Raw genomic sequence first — 24,974 nt, 5'->3', positions numbered from 1 at the left:
AAACTGCAGGAATCCTTGGATGACGTGATTCGCCTCAGGCAGTTGGTGTCGACCAAAGATGCTGTTATCAAGGATCTATGTGCTTCCAAGAAATCTGTTGCCCAGGAGCTAGAGACCGCTCAGTTGGCTGTTAAGGCTGCTGAAGAGACTTCCGCTACCCTGAGGGCCCAGTGTGATAAAGCTATGGATAAAGCCATTCGCGCGGGGCGGATTCTAATGAGGAGACCTGGTGTGGTTGTTCCTGACGACATAAGGGCTGATGTGAATGCTGCTCCTGATTCCTCAAGTCGCCCCTCTTCGTCGGTTGCTCCTGAGAAGAACATTGCAAAATAGAAAAACATTGCATGTTTTGAACGCGTGGTTAACGTGCTTGGATGTTTTGTTAGAGGACACCTTTTAGTGCTGAATGCTACTATTGTTTTCCTATTGTTTAGAATTCAACAGTATGTACATTTGTAGAAGTAAATGCAGTGTGATGATTTCGAAATTTCATCATGGGGCATAGAAGTTGCCTTAAGACGGGTGATTGCGAACGTGCCAAGCGCGCAATGCCAATTTACATTAGCATCAATTTAAACTGATTGCTCTGTTAGTAGGGCATAGTGGTCACCCCGAGTTAAATATGCGTGAGCATGTCGCACCGCCTTAAGTCGTTGCCGACTTAAGCCGATTGCTCCGTTAGCAGGGCATAGTGGTCACCCCGAGTTAAGTATGCGTGAGCATGTCGCACCGCCTTCAGTCGTTGCCGACTTAAGCCGATTGCTTCGTTAGCAGGGCATAGTGGTCACCTCGAGTTAAGTATGCGTGAGCATGTCGCACCGCCTTAAGTCGTTGCCGACTTAAGCTGATTGCTCCGTTAGCAGGGCATAGTGGTCACCCCGAGTTAAGTATGCGTGAGCATGTCGCACCGCCTTAAGTCGTTGCCGACTTAAACCGATTGCTCCGTTAGCAGGGCATAGTGGTCACCCCGAGTTAAGTATGCGTGAGCATGTCGCACCGCCTTAAGTCGTTGCCGACTTAAGCCGATTGCTCCGTTAGCAGGGCATAGTGGTCACCCCGAGTTAAGTATGCGTGAGCATGTCGCACCGCCTTAAGTCGTTGCCGACTTAAGCCGATTGCTCCGTTAGCAGGGCATAGTGGTCACCCCGAGTTAAGTATGCGTGCCAATTGACAGTGAATAATCTGAGTGCCTTTGAAACCTTTTTATTGATGATATTTTCTCAATTTACAGAATACATCGTCGTTCCGAGAGCCTCCGTGATGTAGCTACGGGTAGAACTTCCTGAGATGTTCTATGTTCCATGAGTCCCAATTTCTGTTCCGTCCATCTGAGTGAGGCGATATGATCTCGGCCGAGTGACTTCTGCTACTATAAATGGTCCTTCCCATAGAGGTGACAATTTATGCCGCCCTCCCCCGTTAGAATTCGGCGGAGGACAAGATCTCCCACTACGAAGGATCGATGTCGTATGGCCTTATCATGATAGCGCCTCAGAGTTTGCTGGTATCGCGCTGATTAAATCACCGTATTCAGTCGCTCTTCTTCGAGTACGTCAACGTCCTCCAGCCTAGTAGCTTCAGCTTCTGCTATGTTATCAAAGATTAACCTTGGTGTCCCGAACTTGAGATCGGCAGGTAGCACTACCTCCGAGCCATAAACCATAAAGAAGGGGGTATTTCCATGCAGAGCTCAGCTAGGTTGAGTTCTCAGGCTCCAAACTACATACGGCAACTCTCTAATCCATTTTCCTGCGAACTTTTCATTCTTGTCGAAGACTTTCTTTCTGAGTGCTTCTAATATCATCCCGTTGGCTCTTTCTACTTGCCCGTTGGCTCTTGGGTGCGCCACCGAGGCATATTTGATCTGAATGCTCTTTTGCTCGCAGAAATCGAAGAATTCTGAACTGGTGAAGTTGGATCCTAGGTCAGTTATGATGTTATTCGGTATCCCAAACCTGAATATTATATCTTGTATGAATTCCACTGCCTTAGCTGAAGTTAAAGAAGCGATGGGTTTGAATTCTATCCATTTAGTGAATTTGTCGATAGCCACCAGTACATGAGTGTATCCTCCTTGGGCTTTCTTGAAAGGTCCAATCATATCCAATCCCCAGCACGCGAACAGCCAAGTTATGGGTATAGTCTGAGCTGATGTGCTGGTAGATGCTGCTGTTTTGACAAGTACTGGCAGGCTTCACACCTCTGTACTAACTCGGCTGCGTCACTCTTTGTTGTTGGCCAGTAGAAACCTGACCTGAAAACCTTCCCAACTAGGGTTCTGGATGCTGCGTGTACTCCACATTGCCCGGCATGGACTTCTTCCAGAAGTTGCTTTCCAGTGGCTGAGAGAATGCATTTCATGAGGACTCCTGATGCACCCCTTCTGTATAGTGTTTCCCCAATGAGTGTATAGTGAGCTGATTGTCTTGCGATGCGCTCGGCTGTATTCTTGTCATCTGGCTCTTCCTCATTTTTTATATATTTGATGATCGGCCTCCTCCAGTCATCAGAATCTGACTCTGGTTGGGTCAGAGTATTACATTCTTCTGCCTGATCCAGCGAGATGCTTGGGTGTGGTATTTCTTGAACAAAGACTCCAGGTGGGACCTGAGTTCGATTGGATCCTAGTTTGGACAGTACATCAGCTAATGTGTTTCGATCTCTCTCTACATGGTGAAATTCCAAACCTTCGAACTTGTCTTCTAGTTTCCAGACGGCCATGCAGTACTGTCGGCGTTTCGAGACCGGGGGGTCCCTGGGCCGACGAGTGAATGTCGCCGCGTGCCCCAGCCCAGATGGGTCGAGCGCGAGGGCGAGCGCGAAGGGGGGAGAGCGAGGCGGCCGAAGACCGGCGTGAGAGAGGTGGGAATCCCGCGGCCTTCGTGTTCGTCCCGCGCCCAGGTCGGGTGCGCTTGCAGTAGGGGGTTACAAGCGTCCACGCGGGAGAGGGAGCGAGCGGCTTCAAGCGAGCGCCTGTCCCATCCTCGTCCCCGCGCGGCCAACCCTCTCTAAGAGGGCCCTGGTCCTTCCTTTTATAGGCGTAAGGAGAGGATCCAGGTGTACAATGGGGGGTGTAGCAGAGTGCTACGTGTCTAGCGGAGGAGAGCTAGCGCCCTAAGTACATGCCGTTGTGGCAGCCGGAGAGATTTTGGCACCCAGCTGGTGTGATGTCGTGGCCGTCGGAGGAGCGATGGAGCCTGGCGGAGGGACAGCTGTCGGAGCGGTCGAGTCCTTGCTGACGTCCTCTTGCTTCCGTAAGGGGGCTGAGAGCCGCCGTCGTCACAGAGTATGCGGGACGCCATCATTGCCTATCTGGCGGAGCGAGCCAGATGGGACACCGGTCTTGTTCCCTGCGGCCCGAGTCAGCTCGGGGTAGGGTGATGATGGCGCCTCCTGTTGACGTGGCTGACCTGCGCCCTAGGTTGGGCGATGTGGAAGCTCCTCTGAAGCCGAGGTCGAGTCTGTCTTCCGGGGCTGAGCCCGAGTCCGAGCCCTGGGTCGGGCGGAGCGGAGTTCATCGTCTTCTGGGGCTGAGCCCGTGTCCGAGCCCTGGGTCGGGCGGAGCGGAGTTCGCCGTCTTTCGGGGCTGAGCCCGTGTCCGAGCCCTGGGTCGGGCGGAGCGGAGTTCGCCGTCTTCCGGGGCTGAGCCCGAGTCCGAGCCCTGGGTCGGGCGGAGCGGAGTTCGCCGTCTTCCGGGGCTGAGCCCGAGTCCGAGCCCTGGGTCGGGCGGAGCGGAGTTCGCCGTCTTCTGGGGCTGAGCCCGAGTCCGAGCCCTGGGTCGGGCGGAGCGGAGCGGAGTTCACCGTCTTCCGGGGCTGAGCCCGAGTCCGAGCCCTGGGTCGGACGAAGCGGAGCTTCCTATGGTGCCTCCGGCAGGGCCTGACTGCCTGTCAGTCTCACTCTGTCAAGTGGCACCGCAGTCGGAGTGGCGCAGGCGGCGCTGTCCTTTTGTCAGGCCGGTCAGTGGAGCGGCGAAGTGACGGCGGTCACTTTGGCTCTGCCGGCCGAGGGGCGCGCGTCAGGATAAAGGTGTCAGGCCACCTTTGCATTAAATGCTCCTGCGATTTGGTCGGTCGGTGCGGCGATTTAGTTAGGGTTGCTTCTTGGCGAAGGCAGGGCCTCGGGCGAGCCGGAAATATGTTCGCCGCTGGAGGGGGGCCTCGGGCGAGATGGAAATCCTCCGGGGTCGGCTGCCCTTGTCCGAGGCTAGGCTCGGGCGAGGCGTGATCGAGTCCTTCGAATGGACTGATCCCTGACTTAATCGCGCCCATCAGGCCTTTGTAACTTTATGCTGATGGGGGTTACCAGCTGAGAATTAGGAGCCTTGAGGGTACCCCTAATTATGGTCCCCGATAGTAGCCCCCGAGCCTCGAAGGGAGTGTTAGCACTCGCTTGGAGGCTTTCGTCGCACTTTTTTGCAAGGGGACCAGCCTTTCTCGGGTGCGTTTTGTTCCGGTGGGTGCGCGCGAGCGCACCCGCCGGGTGTAGCCCCCGAGGCCTCGGAGGAGTGGTTTCACTCCTTCGAAGTCTTAATGCCTTGCGTGATGCTTCGGCTGGTCTGGTTGTTCCCTCATGCGAGCTGGCCGTAGCCCGGGTGTACGGTCGGGTCCCAAGTTCTCGGGCTGGTATGTTGATGTTGTCAACGGTTCGGCCGGAGCCGGGTTTGCGAGAGCAGCCCCCGAGCCTCTGCACAGGGCGAGAGGGCGATCAGGGACAGACTCGGCTTTTTTACATACGCCCCTGCGTCGCCTTTCCGCAAGGAGGAGGGGGGAAAGCGCCATGTTGCCCTCGATGGGCGCCGAACATGGCGTCTCCGGTGAGCTGCAAGCGGGTAATCCGAGTGGACGTCCGTGCCCCGTTCGTTAGGGGTCGGCTGGGGCCCAGAGGCACGCCCAAAAGTACCTGCGGGTGATCTGTCGGACCCGGTCCCCTGGCGACGGGGTCCGAGGGCTCGATGCCTCCCTCTGATGGGATTCCGTTACAAGATCGCTCCCGCTGGTCTCGGAAATGTCCTAGGGTACCTCGGGAGCGCAGCCCGAGCCTTGGTTATGTATCGAACGTACCCATGGTCATCCCTCGCTCGGCGTCTGAGGCGGCTGTGAACCCTTCGGGGGCCAGCCTTCGAACCCCTGATCAATAATGGGCGCGGAACCCGAGTGGCCTGAGGCGGCCGTGGGACCCTTCCGAGGGGCCGGCCTTCGAACCTCTAACCAGTAGTGGGTGTAGGGCCCACGCGATCTGAGGCGGCTGTCGAACCCTTTCGGGGGGCCAGCCTTCGAACCTCTGATCAGTAGGGAGGCTCGGAGCCTGGTTCCTTCACGGGGAAGGATCCTTTTCGGGGTATCCCCCTTTCCCGGTCCCTGTTGCAAGAGAGAGAAAGAGGAAAAAAGGAAAAGGATACGAAATCGAACGACGCGGCGTACCTTTTTTGGCGCGGTTATTATGGCGAAGGCGAAGCGTCGCCCGCTTCTCCTGCCAGAGGCGCCGCCTGTCCCGCCGTGAAGTTAATGCGACGGGGCGAGTGGTTGGCGGGGCGGCCGTTGCGCATGCGCGAGCCGTTCGAGGAACGGAACACGGGCGCGTTGTCTTCACGCCGTGAGAGAGGGTTCTCTCGCTGCCCCCGGATGGGACGTGAGCTTGGCTGACGACACGACTGCTGCTCCTGCCCGCCTGCCACCGTCATTACTGCCGGCCCATTTTTGGCCGCACTGACCGCCGCGCCAGGCTGGCGCTGCTGGGTCGTGCACTGGGTCGCCTCAAGTCGCGGTATTGGTTCCGCAGTCGAGGAGGCGCGGTGGTGGCGCAAGTGGCGGTGCAGTTGCATGCACGAAGCATTCGGCGCGCCGGTTGCATGACGCGTGGGCCTGGGCCTCCATGCTGGGCGTGTTGGGAGTCGGAGAAGCGCGCCCACTTGGGGCGGTTGCATGCCGCCTGCATGGCTGCCCGCCCCTTTCGCCCGTTGGTCTGGGCAAAAGTGGAGGGTCACTTGTAACCGCTGGGCGGTTGTGCGCACCGCGCACGGCGGTTTGGCTTCTTCTGCTCTGAGCCGGTTTGCATGACGTGTGGGACCCAGCCCCCGCACCGCAGGGGAGGACCTTGGAGTGTGTTGGAGAAGACTCAGCCCGCGACGGTTGGGGGCGCAAGTAGGGAGAGTCGCCTTTAAAAGGAGGGTGGCCCCCTTTGGAAGGCGACCATGTCTTCGCGCTCCCTTATGCATCGTGTCTTTCCACCTTCCGAGCCCCCGGATGGGGGATACCCGTCGTCTTTCCGCCTCATCGTTGGAGGAACGCAACTCCGTGGGAGTTGGTACCTTTCAGCCATCGTTCGACTTCAAGGATTTTCATCACACAGCCCGGTTGCACCCCTCCGCTGGTGGTCACCCAAGACGGTGACCTCCAGCCCCTGGATGGGGAGAGGCAAGCCGGGCTGTGATCTCGATCCCGCCCTCAGCGTCGAGGGTGTTCATCATCCTCGTTGGGGCGGGGAGCGAGGCGAGCCGGGGCTCTACCTCCTGCGCGGGCCGGCGGGCCACCTCTTCTTCTAGCTTCTGGTGGTGGCAAACACCCTCCAGCTCTGCGGAGGAGATGTCCTCCAGCCATGCCGGGGAAGGCGAACTGTTGCTGCCCAGCTAGGATGCAACATTCCGCCCTCTTCCTCGCTTTCGTGGCGAGGACGGCAGCGAGGACCTGCCGGTGCGCTTGGGAGCGGCCCGCTCTTTGGCTTTAATAGCTGGTTTGTGTCCCTCGAGCGGGGACGCGAACGAGAGCCCTCCGGCGGCCGCGTCCAACCTAGGACCATGGCTGCTGCTGCAGAGGTCGCTGGCGGGTCCCCCAGTGTTCGTCGCCCCGCAGGCTCGAGATTGTTCATACCCGCGGGGACGGAACCAGAGTTCCGTTTGTAATGGCACTTTGAATGCCAGTGTTTTTGTTCATTGTGGCTGTCGAGGCCTAAACATGTATGTAATTTTGGCACGGAGCCGTGTTTTTTCCTCATTTTCGAGCACTAAGACTCGCCTGTTGGTCGTCTGAACCGCTTCACCAATCGTGAGTCGCCCCGTGTAAAGGTGACGAGTGAGGTATCCGTATCCCGGAGGCGTAGGAGTCCCTCGGCTCGGTCGGCCTTGTTGTCCGAGGCTTCTCTAACTTAGTTAAAGGGACCCCTTGGCCGCTCTTCGATGAGCCGAGGCCAGGGGTAGCGGTATCAGCATGAACAAGGGCAGGGTTGGCTCGAAAAGGAAACCTGGTTGGCCGGAGCCTAGCCGGGTTGTCCGTTAGCGGGACCAACGCCGGAGTTGACCGGCCGAGGCCTCGGGTCAGGTTGACGTCCTTGGAGGACGGCTGGCCGAGGCCCCGGGGTGACCGGCCGAGCCGCCTGCTCGGGCCGGATTCCCGGAGAAGACCCTGGCAGCGATTGCCCGGGCGTGGCGATGACGTCGTCCTTTAGAGTGGAGATCCTCGGACCGCGTCGCCGTCCGAGGCCAGGTCGGACCTCGCCGAAGGTGTCGTCGATGCCGAGGGTGCTGCTGCCCCCTTCCAGCGTCAAGACCCGAGCCTGCAGGATCGGATTGTCTTGTAGCGTATGTCTCCTGCGGCCGCCGAGGCCAGAACACACCCTCGCTGTGTTGTAAAGCTGCGTCTCTTTTCCTCTTGTTACGAGTATCTGGACTTTTTTGTCGGTAGCAGGGATGTTTGTGCGAGCGAGAGTTGCTTCTCGCGAAAGGTGATGAGTGAGGTATCCGTATCCCGGAGGCGTAGGAGTTCCTCAGCTCGGTCGGCCTTGCCGCTTACGCGCACTCTTACCCGTCCATGGGGCTCTGTCACCGACTCAGTCGAGAAGGCTCGAAGGATCGCTTCGGCAGAAGAGCTTCCGAACGTGAAGACTTGTTCGGTCCGCGGAATCACTTATCCGAACGTGAGTTACTTATCACAGAAGGTGATGAGTGAGGTATCCGTATCCCGGAGGCGTAGGAGTCCCTCGGCTCGGTCAGCCTTGGCTGCTTACGTGTACTCCGTCGTTTTCAGGATCCACTTTTCGAAGTAGTCAAAAAGCACGAAAGACATTCTGGCAGAAGAGATCTTTCTTCGAGGAAAATTTCGACGCAGAGGGGGTTCCCCCCCTTTTAGCCCCCGAGGGAGGGTCGGGCTTTGCCGAGGCGAGGCCGACCCTTCCTTGATGACTAAACTTTGCGTGGGTGCGAGGTATATGAACAACTTGAAAACATCTTAAGGGTAGAAGCGACGTAGCTGTTGGATGTTCCAAGCGTTGTCGTAGACCTCGCCTTGACTGTTGGCCAGCTTGTACGTTCCAGGCTTCAGAACCTTGGCGATGACGAACGGTCCCTCCCAGGGGGGCGTGAGCTTGTGCCTCCCTCGGGCGTCTTGTCGCAGCCGAAGCACCAGGTCGCCCACCTGGAGGTCTCGGGACCGGACCCCTCGGGCATGGTAGCGTCGCAGGGACTGCTGGTACCGCGCCGAGTGTAGTAAGGCCTTGTCCCGAGCCTCCTCCAGCTGGTCCAGCGAGTCTTCTCGGCTAGCTTGGTTGCTTTGATCGCTGTAGGCCCTCGTCCTCGGGGAGCCGTATTCCAGGTCTGTGGGCAAGACGGCCTCGGCCCCGTAGACTAGGAAGAACGGCGTGAAGCCCGTGGCTCGGCTCGGCGTTATCCTCAGGCTCCAGACCACCGAGGGGAGTTCCTTCATCCATCGCTTGCCGAACTTGTTGAGGTCGTTGTAGATCCGAGGCTTGAGCCCTTGTTGAATCATGCCGTTGGCACGCTCTACTTGCCCATTTGACATGGGATGAGCCACGGCGGCCCAGTACACCCGGATGTGGTGATCCTCGCAGAAGTCCAAGAACTTTCTGCCGGTGAACTGGGTGCCGTTGTCGGTGATGATGGAGTTCGGGACTCCGAAGCGATGAATGATGTTGGTGAAGAACGCCACCGCCTGCTCGGACCTGATGCTGTTCAGAGGTCGGACCTCGATCCACTTGGAGAATTTGTCGATGGCGACCAGCAGGTGCGTGTAGCCCCCGGGTGCCTTCTGCAAGGGGCCGACGAGGTCCAGACCCCACACAGCGAAGGGCCAGGTGATGGGTATCGTCTGAAGAGCCTGAGCGGGCAGGTGGGTCTGCCTCACATAGAATTGACACCCTTCGCAGGTGCGGACAATTCTAGTGGCGTCGGCCACCGCCGTCGGCCAGTAGAAGCCTTGTCGGAAAGCATTCCCGACAAGGGCTCGAGGCGCTGCGTGATGGCCACAAGCCCCCGAGTGTATCTCTCGCAGGAGTTCCTGACCTTCGGCGACGGAGATGCATCGCTGGAGGATGCCTGAGGGGCTGCGGTGGTAGAGCTCCTTCTCATCGCCCAGCAAGACGAACGACTTGGCGCGCCGCGCCACCCGCCGAGCCTCGGCTCGGTCGAGGGGTAGCTCTCCTTGGTGGAGATATTACAGGTACGGGGTCTGCCAGTCTCGATCAGGCGTGGCCCCGCTTCGCTCCTCCTCGACGCGCAGTGCCTCACCCTCGGGGGCCGAGGGTACCTCGGGCTGAACCGAGGGCGCCTCGGGCCAAGCTGAGGGTGCCTCGGGCTGTGCCGAGGATACATCGGGCTGGGCCGAGGGTACCTCGGACTGGGCCGAGGGCGCCTCAGGCTCGGGCGTGTCGTCGATCTTGACGGAGGGTTGGTGCAGATCCCGGGAGAAGACGTCCGGGGGAACCGTTGTTCGCCCCGAGGCTATTTTAGCCAGCTCGTCCACAGTCTCGTTGTAGCGCCGAGCGATGTGGTTAAGCTCGAGCCCGTAGAACTTGTCTTCCAAGCGCCGAACCTCATCGCAGTAGGCCTCCATCTTCGGGTCGCGACAGTGGGAGTTCTTCATGACTTGGTCGATGACGAGCTGCGAGTCACCGCGGGCGTCGAGGCGCCGGACCCCTAGCTCGATGGCGATCCGCAACCCGTTGACCAGAGCCTCATACTCAGCCACATTGTTGGACGCCGGAAAATGGAGGCGTAGCACATAGCATATGTGTTTCCCGAGGGGCGAGATGAAGAGTAGGCCTGCTGCTCCTGTCTTCATCAACGACCCGTCGAAAAACATGGTCCAGAGCTCCGGTTGGATCGGAGCTGTCGGTAGCTGGGTGTCGACCCATTCGGCCACGAAGTCCGCCAAGACCTGGGACTTGATGGCCTTCCGAGGGGCGAACGAGATTGTCTCGCCCATGATTTCCACCGCCCACTTTGCAATCCTACCCGAGGCCTCTCGGCACTGGATGATCTCCCCCAGGGGAAGGATGACACCACAGTTACCGGATGAGACTCGAAGTAGTGTCGCAACTTCCGCCGTGTCAGGATCACTGCATACAGCAGCTTCTGAACTTGTGGGTAGCGGATCTTGGTTTCGGACAGTACCTCGCTGACGAAGTAAACTGGCCTCTGAACGGGCAATGCATGCCCCTCTTCTTGCCTCTCGACCACAATCGCGGCGCTAACCACCTGAGTGGTCGCGGCGACGTAGACCAAGAGGGCTTCTCCGGTAGCTGGAGGCACCAAGATAGGCACCTTTGTGAGGAGCGCCTTCAGGTTTCCGAGAGCTTCTTCGGCCTCAGGGGTCCGAGTGAAGCACTCGGCCTTCCTTAAGAGGCGGTACTGGGGTAGACCTCTTTCGCCGAGGCGTGAGATGAAGCGGCTCAGAGCCGCGAGACATCCCATGACCCTCTGTACGCCTTTCAAGTCCTTGATGGGCCCCATGCTGGTGATGGCTGCGATCTTCTTCGGGTTGGCTTCGATGCCCCGCTCGGAGACGATGAACCCCAAGAGCATGCCTCGGGGCACCCCGAAGACACACTTCTCGGGATTGAGCTTGACGCCTTTCGCCTTGAGACATCGGAATGTCGCTTCAAGGTCGGAAAGGAGGTCGGAAGCTTTCCTCGTCTTGACTACGATGTCATCGACGTAGGCCTCGACCGTGCGGCCAATGTGTTGGCCGAACACATGGTTCATGCACCGCTGGTACGTCGCGCCCGCATTCCTCAAGCCGAACGGCATGGTGACATAGCAGTACATGCCGAAGGGTGTGATGAAAGAAGTCGCGAGCTGGTCGGATTCTTTCATCCTGATTTGATGATACCCTGAGTAGGCATCGAGAAAAGATAGGGTTTCGCACCCAGCAGTGGAATCCGCGATTTGATCGATGCGAGGCAGAGGGTAGGGAACCTTCGGACATGCTTTGTTGAGACCAGTGTAGTCTACACACATCCGCCATTTCCCCCCTTTCTTTCTCAAAAGCACAGGGTTGGCAAGCCATTCGGGATGGAATACCTCTTTGATGAACCCTGCCGCCATTAGCTTGTGGATCTCCTCGCCTATGGCTCTGCGCTTCTCCTCGTCGAATCGGCGCAGAGGCTGCTTGACGGGTCGGGCTCCGGCTCGAATGTCCAGCGAGTGCTCGGCGACATCCCTCGGTATGCCGGGCATGTCCTTGGGACTCCACGCGAAGACGTCGGCGTTCGCGCGGAGAAAGTCGACGAGCACTGCTTCCTATTTGGGATCGAGCCTGGAGCCGATCCGGATCTGCTTGGAGGTGTCGCCGCTGGGGTCGAGGGGGACGGCCTTAACCGTCTCCACTGGCTCGAAGTTGCCGGCATGACGTTTCACGTCTGGCACCTCCTTAGAGGGGCTTTCCAGGTCGGCGATGAGGGCCTCGGACTCGGCGAGGGCCTCGGACTCGGCGAGGGCCTCGGCGTACTCCACGCACTCCACGTCGCATTCGAACGCGTGTTTGTACGTGGGGCCGACGGTGATGACCCCGTTGGGGCCCAGCATCTTGAGCTTCAGGTAGGTGTAGTTGGGGACGGCCATGAACTTCGCGTAGCATGGCCTTCCCAGTACCGCGTGGTAGGTTCCTTGGAACCCGACCACCTCGAACGTCAGGGTCTCCCTTCGGAAGTTGGAGGGTGTTCCGAAGCAGACGGGAAGGTCGAGTCGTCCGAGGGGCTGGACGCGCTTCCCGGGAATGATCCCATGGAAGGGCGCAGCGCCTGCTCGGACGGAGGACAGATCGACACGCAGGAGCCCGAGGGTCTCGGCGTAGATGATGTTGAGGCCGCTGCCTCCGTCCATGAGGACCTTGGTGAGCCTGACGTCGCCGATGACGGGGTCGACGACGAGCGGGTATTTCCCCGGGCTCGGCAAGTGGTCGGGGTGGTCAGCTTGGTCGAAGGTGATGGGCTTGTCGGACCAGTCTAGGTAGACTGGCGCCGCCACCTTCACCGAGCAGACCTCCCGACGCTCTTGCTTGCGGTGCCGGGCCGAGGCATTCGCCGCTTGCCCACCGTAGATCATGAAGCAGTCGCGGACCTCGGGGAACTCTTCTGCTTGGTGATCTTCCTTCTTGTCGTCGTCGCGGGCCCTGCCACCCTCCGCGGGTGGCCCAGCCCTGTGGAAGTGGCGTCGAAGCATGACGCACTCCTCAAGGGTGTGCTTGACGGGCCCCTGGTGATAGGGGCACGGCTCCTTGAGCATCTTGTCGAAGAGGTTGGCACCTCCGGGGGGTTTCTGAGGGTTCTTGTACTCGGCGGTGGCGACAAGGTCCGCGTCGGTGGCGTCGCGTTTCGCTTGCGACTTCTTCTTGCCTTTCTTCTTGGCGCCGCGCTGAGTCGACGCCTCGGGAGCATCTTCCGATGGGTGGCCCTGGGGCTGCTTGTCCTTTCGGAAGATGGCCTCGACCGCCTCCTGGCCGAAGGCGAACTTGGTGGCGATGTCCATTGATAGTCGCCTAGAGGGGGGGGGGTGAATAGGGCGAAACTGAAATTTACAAATATAACCACAACTACAAGCCGGGTTAGCGTTAGAAATATAAACGAGTCCGTGAGAGAGGGCGCAAAACAAATCGCAAGCAAATGAAGAGTGTGACACGCGGATTTGTTTTACCGAGGTTCGGTTCTCGCAAACCTACTCCCCGTTGAGGAGGCCACAAAGGTCGGGTCTCTTTCAACCCTTCCCTCTCTCAAACGGTCCCTCGGACCGAGTGAGCTTCTCTTCTCAAGTCAAAGCCGGGAACAAAACTTCCCCGCAAGGGCCACCACACAATTGGTGCCTCTTGCCTTGATTACAATTGAGTGTTGATCACAAGAGCAAGTGAGAAAGAAAAGAAGCAATCCAAGCGCAAGAGCTCAAAAGAACACGGCAAATCTCTCTCGCTAATCACTAAAGCTTTGTGTGGAGTTGGAGAGGATTTGATCTCTTTGGTGTGTCTAGAATTGAATGCCTAGCTCTTGTAAGTGGTTGAGAAGTGGAAAGCTTGGATGCAATGAATGGTGGGGTGGTTGGGGTATTTATAGCCTCAACCACCAAAAGTGGCCGTTGGGAGGCTGTCTGTTCGATGGCGCACCGGACAGTCCGGTGCACACCGGACATGTCCGGTGCCCCTGCCACGTCATCACTGCCGTTGGATTCTGACCGTTGGAGCTTCTGACTTCTGGGCCCGCCTGGATGTCCGGTGCACACCGGACATGTACTGCTGGATGTCCGGTGTGCCAGTATGGGCACGCCTGACGTCTGCGCGCGCTGCGCGCGCATTAAATGCATCGCAGGTAGCCGTTGGCGCCGAAATAGTCGTCGCTCTGATGGTTCACCGGACAGTCCGGTGCACACCGGACATGTCCGGTGAATTATAGCGGAGCGGCTGCAGCGCGTTCCCGAGGCTGACGAGTTCCGGAAGCCGCGCTTCCTTGGAGCACCGGACATTGTCCGGTGTACACCGGACATGTCCGGTGAATTATAGCGCGCCGGCCTGAGAAATTCCCGAAGGTGGCGAGTTCGAGTCGGAGTCCTCTGGTGCACCGGACATGTCCGGTGGTGCACCGGACACTGTCCGGTGGCACACCGGACAGTCCGGTGCGCCAGACCAGAGGTGCCTTCGGTTGGCCCTTTGCTCTTTTGTTGAACCCAACTCTTGGTCTTTTTATTGGCTAAGTGTGAACCTTTAGCACCTGTATAACTTATACACTAGAGCAAACTAGTTAGTCCAATTATTTGTGTTGGGCAATTCAACCACCAAAATTATTTAGGAACTAGGTGTAAGCCTAATTCCCTTTCAATCTCCCCCTTTTTGGTGATTGATGCCAACACAAACCAAAGCAAATATAGAAGTGCATAATTGAACTAGTTTGCATAATGTAAGTGCAAAGGTTGCTTGGAATTGAGCCAATATAACTACTTACAAGATATGCATGGATTGTTTCTTTCTTATATAACATTTTGGACCACGCTTGTACCACATGTTTTGTTGTTGCAAATTCTTTTGTAAATCTTTTTAAAAGTTCTTTTGCAAATAGTCAAAGGTAAATGAATAAGATTTTGCAAAGCATTTTCAAGATTTGAAATTTTCTCCCCCTGTTTCAAATGCTTCTCCTTTGACTAAACAAAACTCCCCCTAAATGATATCCTCCTCTTAGTGTTCAAGAGGGTTTTGATAATTTTTGAAATACTACTTTTCTCCCCCTTTTGAACATAATAGGAAAGCCAATTGATAATATCCTTGGAAACACAAAGTTTTTGAAATTGGTGGTGGTGCGGTCCTTTTGCTTTGGGCTCTTACTTTCTCCCCCTTTGGCATGAATCGCCAAAAACGGAATCATTAGAGCCCTTAAATTACATTCTCCCTCTTTGGTCAAAACAAATGAGTGAAGATTATACCAAAGATGGAGTCCTTTTGCTTTGTGCTCATGCTTTCTCCCCCAAGAATGGAGAGTCTCTTGGAGCGACGGCGAAGGATGAGTTACGGAGTGGAAGCCTTTGGTTTCGCCGAAGACTTCAATTCCCTTTCAATATACCTATGACTTGGTTTTGAAATAGACTTGAAAAACATATTAGTCATAGCATATGAAAGAGATATGATCAAAGGTATATAAAAGGGCTATGTGTGCAAATCAACAAAAGAAGTTCCTAGAATCAAGAATATTTAGCTCATGCCTAAGTTTGTTAAAAGTTTGTTCATCAAGAGGCTTGGTAAAGATATCAGCTAATTGATCTTTATTGTTAATGTATGAAAGCTCGATATCTCCCTTTTGTTGGTGATCCCTAAGAAAATGGTACCGGATGGCTATGTGTTTAGTGCGGCTATGCTCGACAGGATTGTCGGCCATTTTGATTGCACTCTCATTATCACATAGCAAAGGGACTTTGGTTAATTTGTAACCGTAGTCCCGTAGGGTTTGCCTCATCCAAAGTAGTTGCGCGCAACAATGACCTGCGGCAATGTACTCGGCTTCGGCGGTGGAAAGAGCGACCGAATTTTGCTTCTTTGAAGCCCAAGACACCAAGGATCTTCCCAAGAACTGGCAAGTCCCCGAAGTGCTCTTTCTATTGATTTTACATCCCGCCCAATCGGCATCCGAATATCCAATCAAATCAAATGTGGATCCCCTAGGATACCAAAGCCCAAACTTAGGAGTATAAGCCAAATATCTCAAGATTCGTTTTACGGCCGTAAGGTGAGCTTCCTTAGGGTCGGCTTGGAATCTTGCACACATGCATACGGAAAGCATAATATCCGGTCGAGATGCACATAAATAGAGTAAAGAACCTATCATTGACCGGTATACCTTTTGATCCACGGACTTACCTCCCGTGTCGAGGTCGAGATGCCCATTAGTTCCCATGGGTGTCTTGATGGGTTTGGCATCCTTCATTCCAAACTTGCTTAGAATATCTTGAGTGTACTTCGTTTGGCTAATGAAGGTGCCCTCTTGGAGTTGCTTCACTTGAAATCCTAAGAAGTACTTCAACTCCCCCATCATAGACATCTCGAACTTTTGTGTCATGATCCTACTAAATTCTTCACATGTAGACTCGTTAGTAGACCCAAATATAATATCATCAACATAAATTTGGCATACAAACAAGTCATTTTCAAGAGTTTTAGTGAATAGAGTAGGATCGGCCTTTCCGACTTTGAATCCATTTGCAATGAGAAAATCTCTAAGGCATTCATACCATGCTCTTGGGGCTTGCTTGAGCCCATAAAGCGCCTTAGAGAGCTTATAGACATAGTTAGGATACTCACTGTCTTCAAAGCCGGGAGGTTGCTCAACATAGACCTCTTCCTTGATTGGTCCATTGAGGAAGGCACTTTTTACGTCCATTTGATAAAGCTTAAAGCCATGGTAAGTAGCATAGGCCAATAATATGCGAATTGACTCAAGCCTAGCTACGGGTGCATAGGTTTCACCGAAATCCAAACCTTCAACTTGGGAGTATCCCTTGGCCACAAGTCGAGCTTTGTTCCTTGTCACCACACCATGCTCATCTTGCTTGTTGCGGAAGACCCATTTGGTTCCTACAACATTTTGGTTAGGACGTGGAACTAAATGCCATACCTCATTCCTAGTGAAGTTGTTGAGCTCCTCTTGCATCGCCATCACCCAATCCGAATCTTGTAGTGCTTCCTCTACCCTGTGTGGCTCAATAGAGGAAACAAAGGAGTAATGCTCACAAAAATGTGCAACACGAGATCTAGTAGTTACCCCTTTATGAATGTCGCCGAGGATGGTGTCGACGGGGTGATCTCGTTGGATTGCTTGGTGGACTCTTGGGTGTGGCGGCCTTTGCTCTTTATCCTCCTTGTCTTGATCATTTGCATCTCCCCCTTGATCTATGCCGTCATCTTGAGGTGGCTCATTTGATTGATCTTCTTCTTCATCAACTTGAGCCTCTTCCTCATTTTGAGTTGGTGGAGATGCTTGCATGGAGGAGGACGGTTGATCTTGTGCTTTTGGAGGCTCTTCGGATTCCTTAGGACACACATCCCCAATGGACATGTTCCTTAGAGCGATGCACGGAGCCTGTTCTTCACCTATCTCATCAAGATCAACTTGCTCTACTTGAGAGCCGTTAGTCTCATCAAACACAACGTCACAAGAAACTTCAACTTGTCCAGTGGACTTGTTAAAGACTTTATATGCCCTTGTGTTTGAGTCATATCCTAGTAAAAAGCCTTCTACAGTCTTAGGAGCAAATTTAGATTTTCTACCTCTTTTAACAAGAATAAAGCATTTGCTACCAAAGACTCTAAAATATGAAATGTTGGGCTTTTTACCGATTAGGAGTTCATATGATGTCTTCTTGAGGATTCGGTGAAGATATAACCGGTTGATGGCGTAGCAAGCGGCGTTGACCGCCTCGGCCCAAAACCGATCCGAAGTCTTGTACTCATCAAGCATGGTTCTTGCCATGTCCAATAGAGTTCGATTCTTCCTCTCCACTACACCATTTTGTTGCGGCGTGTAGGGAGAAGAGAACTCATGTTTGATGCCCTCCTCCTCAAGGAAGCCTTCAATTTGAGAATTCTTGAACTCCGTCCCGTTATCGCTTCTAATTTTCTTGATCCTTAAGCCGAACTCATTTTGAGCCCGTCTCAAGAATCCCTTTAAGGTCTCTTGGGTTTGAGATTTTTCCTGTAAAAAGAATACCCAAGTGAAGCGAGAATAATCATCCACAATAACTAGACAGTACTTACTCCCGCCGATGCTTATGTAAGCAATCGGGCCGAATAGGTCCATGTGTAGGAGCTTTAGTGGCCTGTCGGTCGTCATGATGTTCTTGTGTGGATGATGGGCTCCAACTTGCTTTCCTGCCTGACATGCGCTACAAATCCTGTCTTTCTCAAAATGAACATTTGTTAGCCCTAAAATGTGTTCTCCCTTTAGAAGCTTATGAAGATTCTTCATCCCAACATGGGCTAGTCGGCGATGCTAGAGCCAACCCATGTTAGTCTTAGCAATTAAGCATGTGTCGAGTTCAGCTCTATCAAAATCTACTAAGTATAGCTGACCCTCTAACACACCCTTAAATGCTATTGAATCATCACTTCTTCTAAAGACAGTGACACCTACATTAGTAAATAGACAGTTGTAGCCCATTTGACATAATTGAGATACGGAAAGCAAATTGTAGTCTAATGAATCTACAAGAAAAACATTGGAAATAGAATGGTCAGGAGATATAGCAATTTTACCCAATCCTTTAACCAAACCTTGTTTTCCATCCCCGAATGTGATTGCTCGTTGAGGATCATGGTTTTTCTCGTAGGAGGAGAACATTTCTTTCTCCCCTGTCATGTGGTTTGTGCACCCGCTGTCGAGTATCCAACTTGAGCCCCCGGATGCATAAACCTACAAAACAAGTTTAGTTCTTGACTTTAGGTACCCAAATGGTTTTGGGTCCTTTGGCATTAGACACAAGAACTTTGGGTACCCAAACACAAGTCTTTGACCCCTTGTGCTTGCCCCCAACATATTTGGCAACTACTTTGCCGGATTTGTTAGTCAACACATAAGATGCATCAAAAGTTTTAAATGAAAGACTATGTTCATTTGATGCACTAGGAGTTTTCTTTCTAGGCAACTTAGCACGGGTTGGTTGCCTAGAGCTAGATGTCTCACTCTTATACATGAAAGCATGATTAGGGCCAGAGTGAGACTTCCTAGAATGAATTCTCCTAATTTTGCTCTCGGGATAACCGGCAGGGTATAAAATGTAACCCTCGTTATCCTGAGGCATGGGTGCCTTGCCCTTAACAAAATTTGACAATCTTTTAGGAGGGGCACTAAGTTTGACATTGTCTCCCCTTTGGAAGCCAATGCCATCCTTGATGCCAGGGCGTCTCCCATTATAGAGCATACTTCTAGCAAATTTAAATTTTTCATTCTCCAAGTTATGCTCGGCAATTTTAGCATCTAATTTAGTTATATGATCATTTTGTTGTTTAATTAAAGTCATGTGATCATAAATAGCATCAACATCAATATCTCTACATCTAGTACAAATAGTGACATGCTCAATAGTAGATGTAGATGGTTTGCAAGAATTAAGTTCAACAATCTTAGCACGCAAGATATCATTATTATCTTTAAGATTGGAAATTGTAATATTGCAAACATCTAGTTCTTTAGCCTTAGCAATTAAATTTTCATTTTCTACTCTAAGGCTAGCAAGAGAAATGTTCAATTCTTCAATCCTAGCAAGCAAATCATCATTATTATCTCTAGGATTGGGAATTGAAATATTACAAACATGTGAATCAACCTTAGCATTTAAACTAGCGTTTTCATTTCTAAGGTTGTCAATCATCTCACGGCAAGTGCTTAGCTCACTAGACAGTTTTTGACATTTTTCTACTTCTAGAGCATAGGCATTTTAACCTTAACATGTTTCTTGTTTTCTTTAATTAGAAAATCCTCTTGGGAATCCAAAAGGTCATCTTTTTCATGAATAGCACTAATCAATTCATTTAATTTTTCTTTTTGCTCCATGTTAAGATTGGCAAAGAGAATACGCAAATTATCCTCCTCATCACTAGCATTATCATCACTAGAAGACTCATATTTAGTGGAGGAGTTAGATTTAACCTTCTTCCGTTTGCCGTCCTTTGCCATGAGGCACTTGTGGCCGACGTTGGGGAAGAGGAGTCCCTTGGTGACGGCGATGTTGGCGGCGTCCTCGTCGTCGGAGGAGTCGCTTGAGCTTTCGTCGGAGTCCCACTCCCGACAAACATGGGCATCACCGCCCTTCCTTTTGTAGTACCTCTTCTTCTCCTTTCTTCTCCCCTTCTTGTCGTCGCCCCTGTCACTATCACTTGATAATGGACATTTAGCTATAAAGTGACCGGGCTTACCACACTTGTAGCAAACCTTTTTGGAGCGGGACTTGTAGTCTTTCCCTCTCCTTTGCTTGAGGATTTGGCGGAAGCTCTTGATGACGAGCGCCATTTCCTCATTGTCGAGCTTGGAGGCGTCTATCGGTTGTCGACTTGGTGTAGAATCCTCCTTCTTTTCCTCCGTCGCCTTGAATGCGACGGTTTGAGCTTCGGATGTGGAGGGATCATCAAGCTCGTTGATCTTCCTCGAGCCTTCGATCATGCACTCAAAACTTACAAAATTCCCGATAACTTCCTCGGGGGTCATTTTAGTATATCTAGGATTACCACGAATTAATTGAACTTGAGTGGGGTTAAGGAAAATGAGAGATCTTAGAATAACCTTAACCACTTCGTGGTCGTCCCACTTCTTGCTCCCGAGGTTGCGCACTTGATTCACCAAGGTCTTGAGCCGGTTGTACATGTGTTGTGGCTCCTCCCCTTTGCGAAGCCGGAACCGACCGAGCTCCCCCTCGATCGTTTCCCGCTTGGTGATCTTTGTGAGCTCATCTCCCTCATGCGTGGTTTTGAGCACATCCCAAACCTCCTTGGCGCTCTTCAACCCTTGAACTTTGTTATACTCCTCTCTACTTAAGGAGGCAAGGAGTATTGTTGTTGCTTGAGAGTTGAAGTGCTCGATTTGGGCCACCTCATCCTCATCATAGTCTTCATCCCCTACGGACGGTACCTGTGCACCAAACTCAACAACATCCCATATACTTTTGTGGAGCGAGGTTAGATGAAATCGCATTAAATCACTCCACCTAGCGTAATCTTCACCATCAAAAGTTGGTGGTTTGCCTAAAGGGACGGAAAGTAAAGGTGTATGTTTAGAAATGCGAGGGTAGCGTAGGGGGATCTTACTATACTTCTTGCGCTCTTGGCGCTTAGAAGTGACGGATGCCGCGTCGGAGCCGGAGGTGGATGTTGATGAAGTGTCGGTCTCGTAATAGACCACTTTCCTCATCCTCTTGTGCTTGTCCCCACTCCGATGCGGCTTGTGAGAAGAAGATTTCTCCTTCTTCTCTTTGTGGTGAGAAGAAGATTTCTTCTCCTTCCCTTTGTTGGAGGAGCTCTTCTTCTTCTCCTTCCTCTTGGTGCGGGACTCTTCCGATGAAGTGCTCCCATGGCTTGTAGTGGGCTTTTCGCCGGTCTCCATTTCCTTCTTGGCGTGATCTCCCGACATCACTTCGAGCGGTTAGGCTCTAATGAAGCACCGGGTTCTGATACCAATTGATAGTCGCCTAGAGGGGGGGTGGGGGGTGAATAGGGCGAAACTGAAATTTACAAATATAACCACAACTACAAGCCGGGTTAGCGTTAGAAATATAAACGAGTCCGCGAGAGAGGGCGCAAAACAAATCGCAAGCAAATGAAGAGTGTGACACGCGGATTTGTTTTACCGAGGTTCGGTTCTCGCAAACCTACTCCCCGTTGAGGAGGCCACAAAGGTCGGGTCTCTTTCAACCCTTCCCTCTCTCAAACGGTCCCTCGGACCGAGTGAGCTTCTCTTCTCAAGTCAAAGCCGGGAACAAAACTTCCCCGCAAGGGCCACCACACAATTGGTGCCTCTTGCCTTGATTACAATTGAGTGTTGATCACAAGAGCAAGTGAGAAAGAAAAGAAGCAATCCAAGCGCAAGAGCTCAAAAGAACACGGCAAATCTCTCTCGCTAATCACTAAAGCTTTGTGTGGAGTTGGAGAGGATTTGATCTCTTTGGTGTGTCTAGAATTGAATGCCTAGCTCTTGTAAGTGGTTGAGAAGTGGAAAGCTTGGATGCAATGAATGGTGGGGTGGTTGGGGTATTTATAGCCTCAACCACCAAAAGTGGCCGTTGGGAGGCTGTCTGTTCGATGGCGCACCGGATATTCCGGTGCACACCGGACATGTCCGGTGCCCCCGCCACGTCATCACTGCCGTTGGATTCTAACCGTTGGAGCTTCTGACTTCTGGGCCCGCCTGGATGTCCGGTGCACACCGGACATGTACTGCTGGATGTCCGGTGTGCCAGTATGGGCACGCCTGACGTCTGCGCGCGCTGCGCGCGCATTAAATGCATCGCAGGTAGCCGTTGGCGCCGAAATAGCCGTTGCTCTGATGGTTCACCGGACAGTCCGGTGCACACCTGACATGTCCGGTGAATTATAGCGGAGCGGCTGCAGCGCGTTCCCGAGGCTGACGAGTTCCGGAAGCCGCGCTTCCTTGGAGCACCGGACACTGTCCGGTGTACACCGGACATGTCCGGTGAATTATAGCGCGCCGGCCTGAGAAATTCCCGAAGGTGGCGAGTTCGAGTCGGAGTCCTCTGGTGCACCGGACATGTCCGGTGGTGCACCGGACACTGTCCGGTGGCACACCGGACAGTCCGGTGCGCCAGACCAGAGGTGCCTTCGGTTGGCCCTTTGCTCTTTTGTTGAACCCAACTCTTGGTCTTTTTATTGGCTAAGTGTGAACCTTTAGCACCTGTATAACTTATACACTAGAGCAAACTAGTTAGTCCAATTATTTGTGTTGGGCAATTCAACCACCAAAATTATTTAGGAACTAGGTGTAAGCCTAATTCCCTTTCATCCATCAGCTCGCTCGCCCTGGTGGGGGTCTTGCGACCCAGCTTGCTCACCAGGTCGCGGCAGGTGGTGCCGGCGAGGAACGCGCCGATGATATCCGAGTCGATGATGTTGGGCAGCTCGGTGCGCTGCTTCGAGAATCGCCGGATGTAGTCCCGGAGAGACTCTCCCGGCTGCTGTCGGCAGCTTCGGAGGTCCCAGGAATTCTCGGGGCGCACGTACGTCCCCTGGAAATTGCCGGCGAAAGCTTGGACTAGGTCGTCCCAGTTGGAGATCTGCCCCGGAGGCAGGTGCTCCAACTAGGCGCGAGCGGTGTCGGAGAGGAACAGGGGGAGGTTGCGGATGATGAGGTTGTCATCGTCCGTTCCACCCAGTTGGTAGGCCAGACGGTAGTCCGCGAGCCACAGTTCTGGTCTCGTCGCCCCCGAGTACTTTGTGATAGTAGCCGGGGTCGGAACCGGGTCGGGAGCGGCGCCCGTCGGATGGCCCGGCTGAAGGCCTGCGGACCGGGTGGTTCGGGCGAGGGACTCCGATCCTCCTCACTGTCGTAGCGTCCCCCACGCCTGGGGTGGTAGCCTCGGCGCACCCTCTCGTCGAGGTGGGCCCGACGGTCGCGATGATGGTGCTCGTTGCCGAGGCGGCCTGGGGCCACAGGCACGGTGTTGCGCGTGCGCCCGGTGTAGACCGAGGCTTCCCGCATGAATCGGGAAGTCGCGGCATGAGGTTCTGAGGGGTACCCCTGCCTTCGGGAGGCAGAGCTCTCGGCCCGTCGGACCGCGGCGCCTTCCAGGAGATTCTTGAGCTCCCCCTGGATTCGCCGGCCCTTGGTGGTTGATGGCTTCGGCATTGCGTGGAGAAGCATCGCTGCTGCAGCCAGGTTCTGGCCGACCCCACTAGATGTGGATGGTGGCCTGACCCTGACGTCGTCGGCGACACGGTGCTGGAAGCCCTGGGGCAGATGACGTATTTCTCCGGCCGGGGGTTGGCCCGCCCATGCCTGCCCGACGTCCCGGCGGATCGGCTCAAGCGCTCCTGCTCCCTCGTCGAGCCTGGCCTGCACCCCGCAGATTTGCTCGAGCTGTGGGTCATGGCCCTCCGCCTGAACGGGGACCACAGCTAGCTCCCGTGGGATGTCAACGCGGGGCACCGGCCTAGGGAGATCACCGTCCTTCGGCATGCCGAGATGATTGCCTTCGAAGGGACCCCCTAGATCGACGTGGAAACATTCGCGGCTTGGGCCGCAGTCCTCGTCGCCGAGGCTGCGGCTACCGTCGGAACAGTCGGAGAGGCAGTAGTCACATGCGGTCATGAAGTCCCGCATGGCACTGGGGTTGCCAAGTCCAGAGAAATCTCAGCAGATGCTGGGCTCGTCGTCTTCCTCGGACCCAGAGGGCCCGTAGGTCGAGACGTCCGTCAGCCGGTCCCAAGGCGACCGCATGCGAAACCCCAGAGGGTTTGGACTCGCCTCTATGAGAGCGCCCGCCAAAGCGGGGTTGCTAGGCGGGTTGAGGCTGAATCCAAATGACGTAGGATGGGAATCAGTCGGTACCTCTTGGTCGACGAGCGGCGATAAAGTCACGTCAAGAACTGATTGCACCGTCGTCTCAGGTATGAGGGTGACGTCCAGCAAGCTTTTCGCGAGCGCGCTGGCGTCGTCCGCTTGCTCGGGATTAGCGTGTCGCGGGGAGACGGCGCTCGTCTTTGTCTCAAGCGCGAAGCCGATACCCGGTGCGCCCCCCGTTGGGGTGCTGGTGCTGTCGACTCGCTCGACAGCCGGCGAGGCGCTGCCTCCTGCTTGGCCTTGGTTGCCCTGCCTTATCCTCCGTCGGCGGGGAAGAGGGCGGGATGAGCTCGAAGGTTGTTCTTCCACCACGCGGGGAAGACGTCGTCGATTCCGCCGCCGGCGGGCGGGCTGTCGGCCGCCATTGTCGTTGTCGCGCGGCGGTGGAAGGAGTATCATGTCGTAGCTGCCGTCGAGGGACATGAACTCAAGACTCCCGAAACGGAGCACCGTCCCGGGTTGGAGAGGTTGCTAGAGACTGCCCATCTGGAGCTTGACAGGAAGCTGTTCGTCAACACGCAGCAGGCCCCTACCTGGCGCGCCAACTGTCGGCGTTTCGAGACCGGGGGGTCCCTGGGCCGACGAGTTAATGTCGCCGCGTGCCCCAGCCCAGATGGGTCGAGCGCGAGGGCGAGCGCGAAGGGGGGAGAGCGAGGCGGCCGGAGACCGGCGTGAGAGAGGTGGGAATCCCGCGGCCTTCGTGTTCGTCCCGCGCCCAGGTCGGGTGCGCTTGCAGTAGGGGGTTACAAGCGTCCACGCGGGAGAGGGAGCGAGCGGCTTCAAGCGAGCGCCTGTCCCGTCCTCGTCCCCGCGCGGCCAACCCTCTCTAAGAGGGCCCTGGTCCTTCCTTTTATAGGCGTAAGGAGAGGATCTAGGTGTACAATGGGGGGTGTAGCAGAGTGCTACGTGTCTAGCGGAGGAGAGCTAGCGCCCTAAGTACATGCCGTTGTGGCAGCCGGAGAGATTTTGGCACCCAACTGGTGTGATGTCGTGGCCGTCGGAGGAGCGATGAAGCCTGGCGGAGGGACAGCTGTCGGAGCGGTCGAGTCCTTGCTGACGTCCTCTTGCTTCCGTAAGGGGGCTGAGAGCCGCCGTCGTCACAGAGTATGCAGGACGCCATCATTGCCTATCTGGCGGAGCGAGCCAGATGGGACACC

The sequence above is a fragment of the Zea mays genome, chromosome 3, assembly GCF_902167145.1.
Source record: "Zea mays cultivar B73 chromosome 3, Zm-B73-REFERENCE-NAM-5.0, whole genome shotgun sequence".
In the NCBI taxonomy this organism is placed as follows: domain Eukaryota; kingdom Viridiplantae; phylum Streptophyta; class Magnoliopsida; order Poales; family Poaceae; genus Zea; species Zea mays.
The sequence above is the reverse complement of the archived record's forward strand: the minus strand, read 5'-3'. Positions refer to the sequence as shown.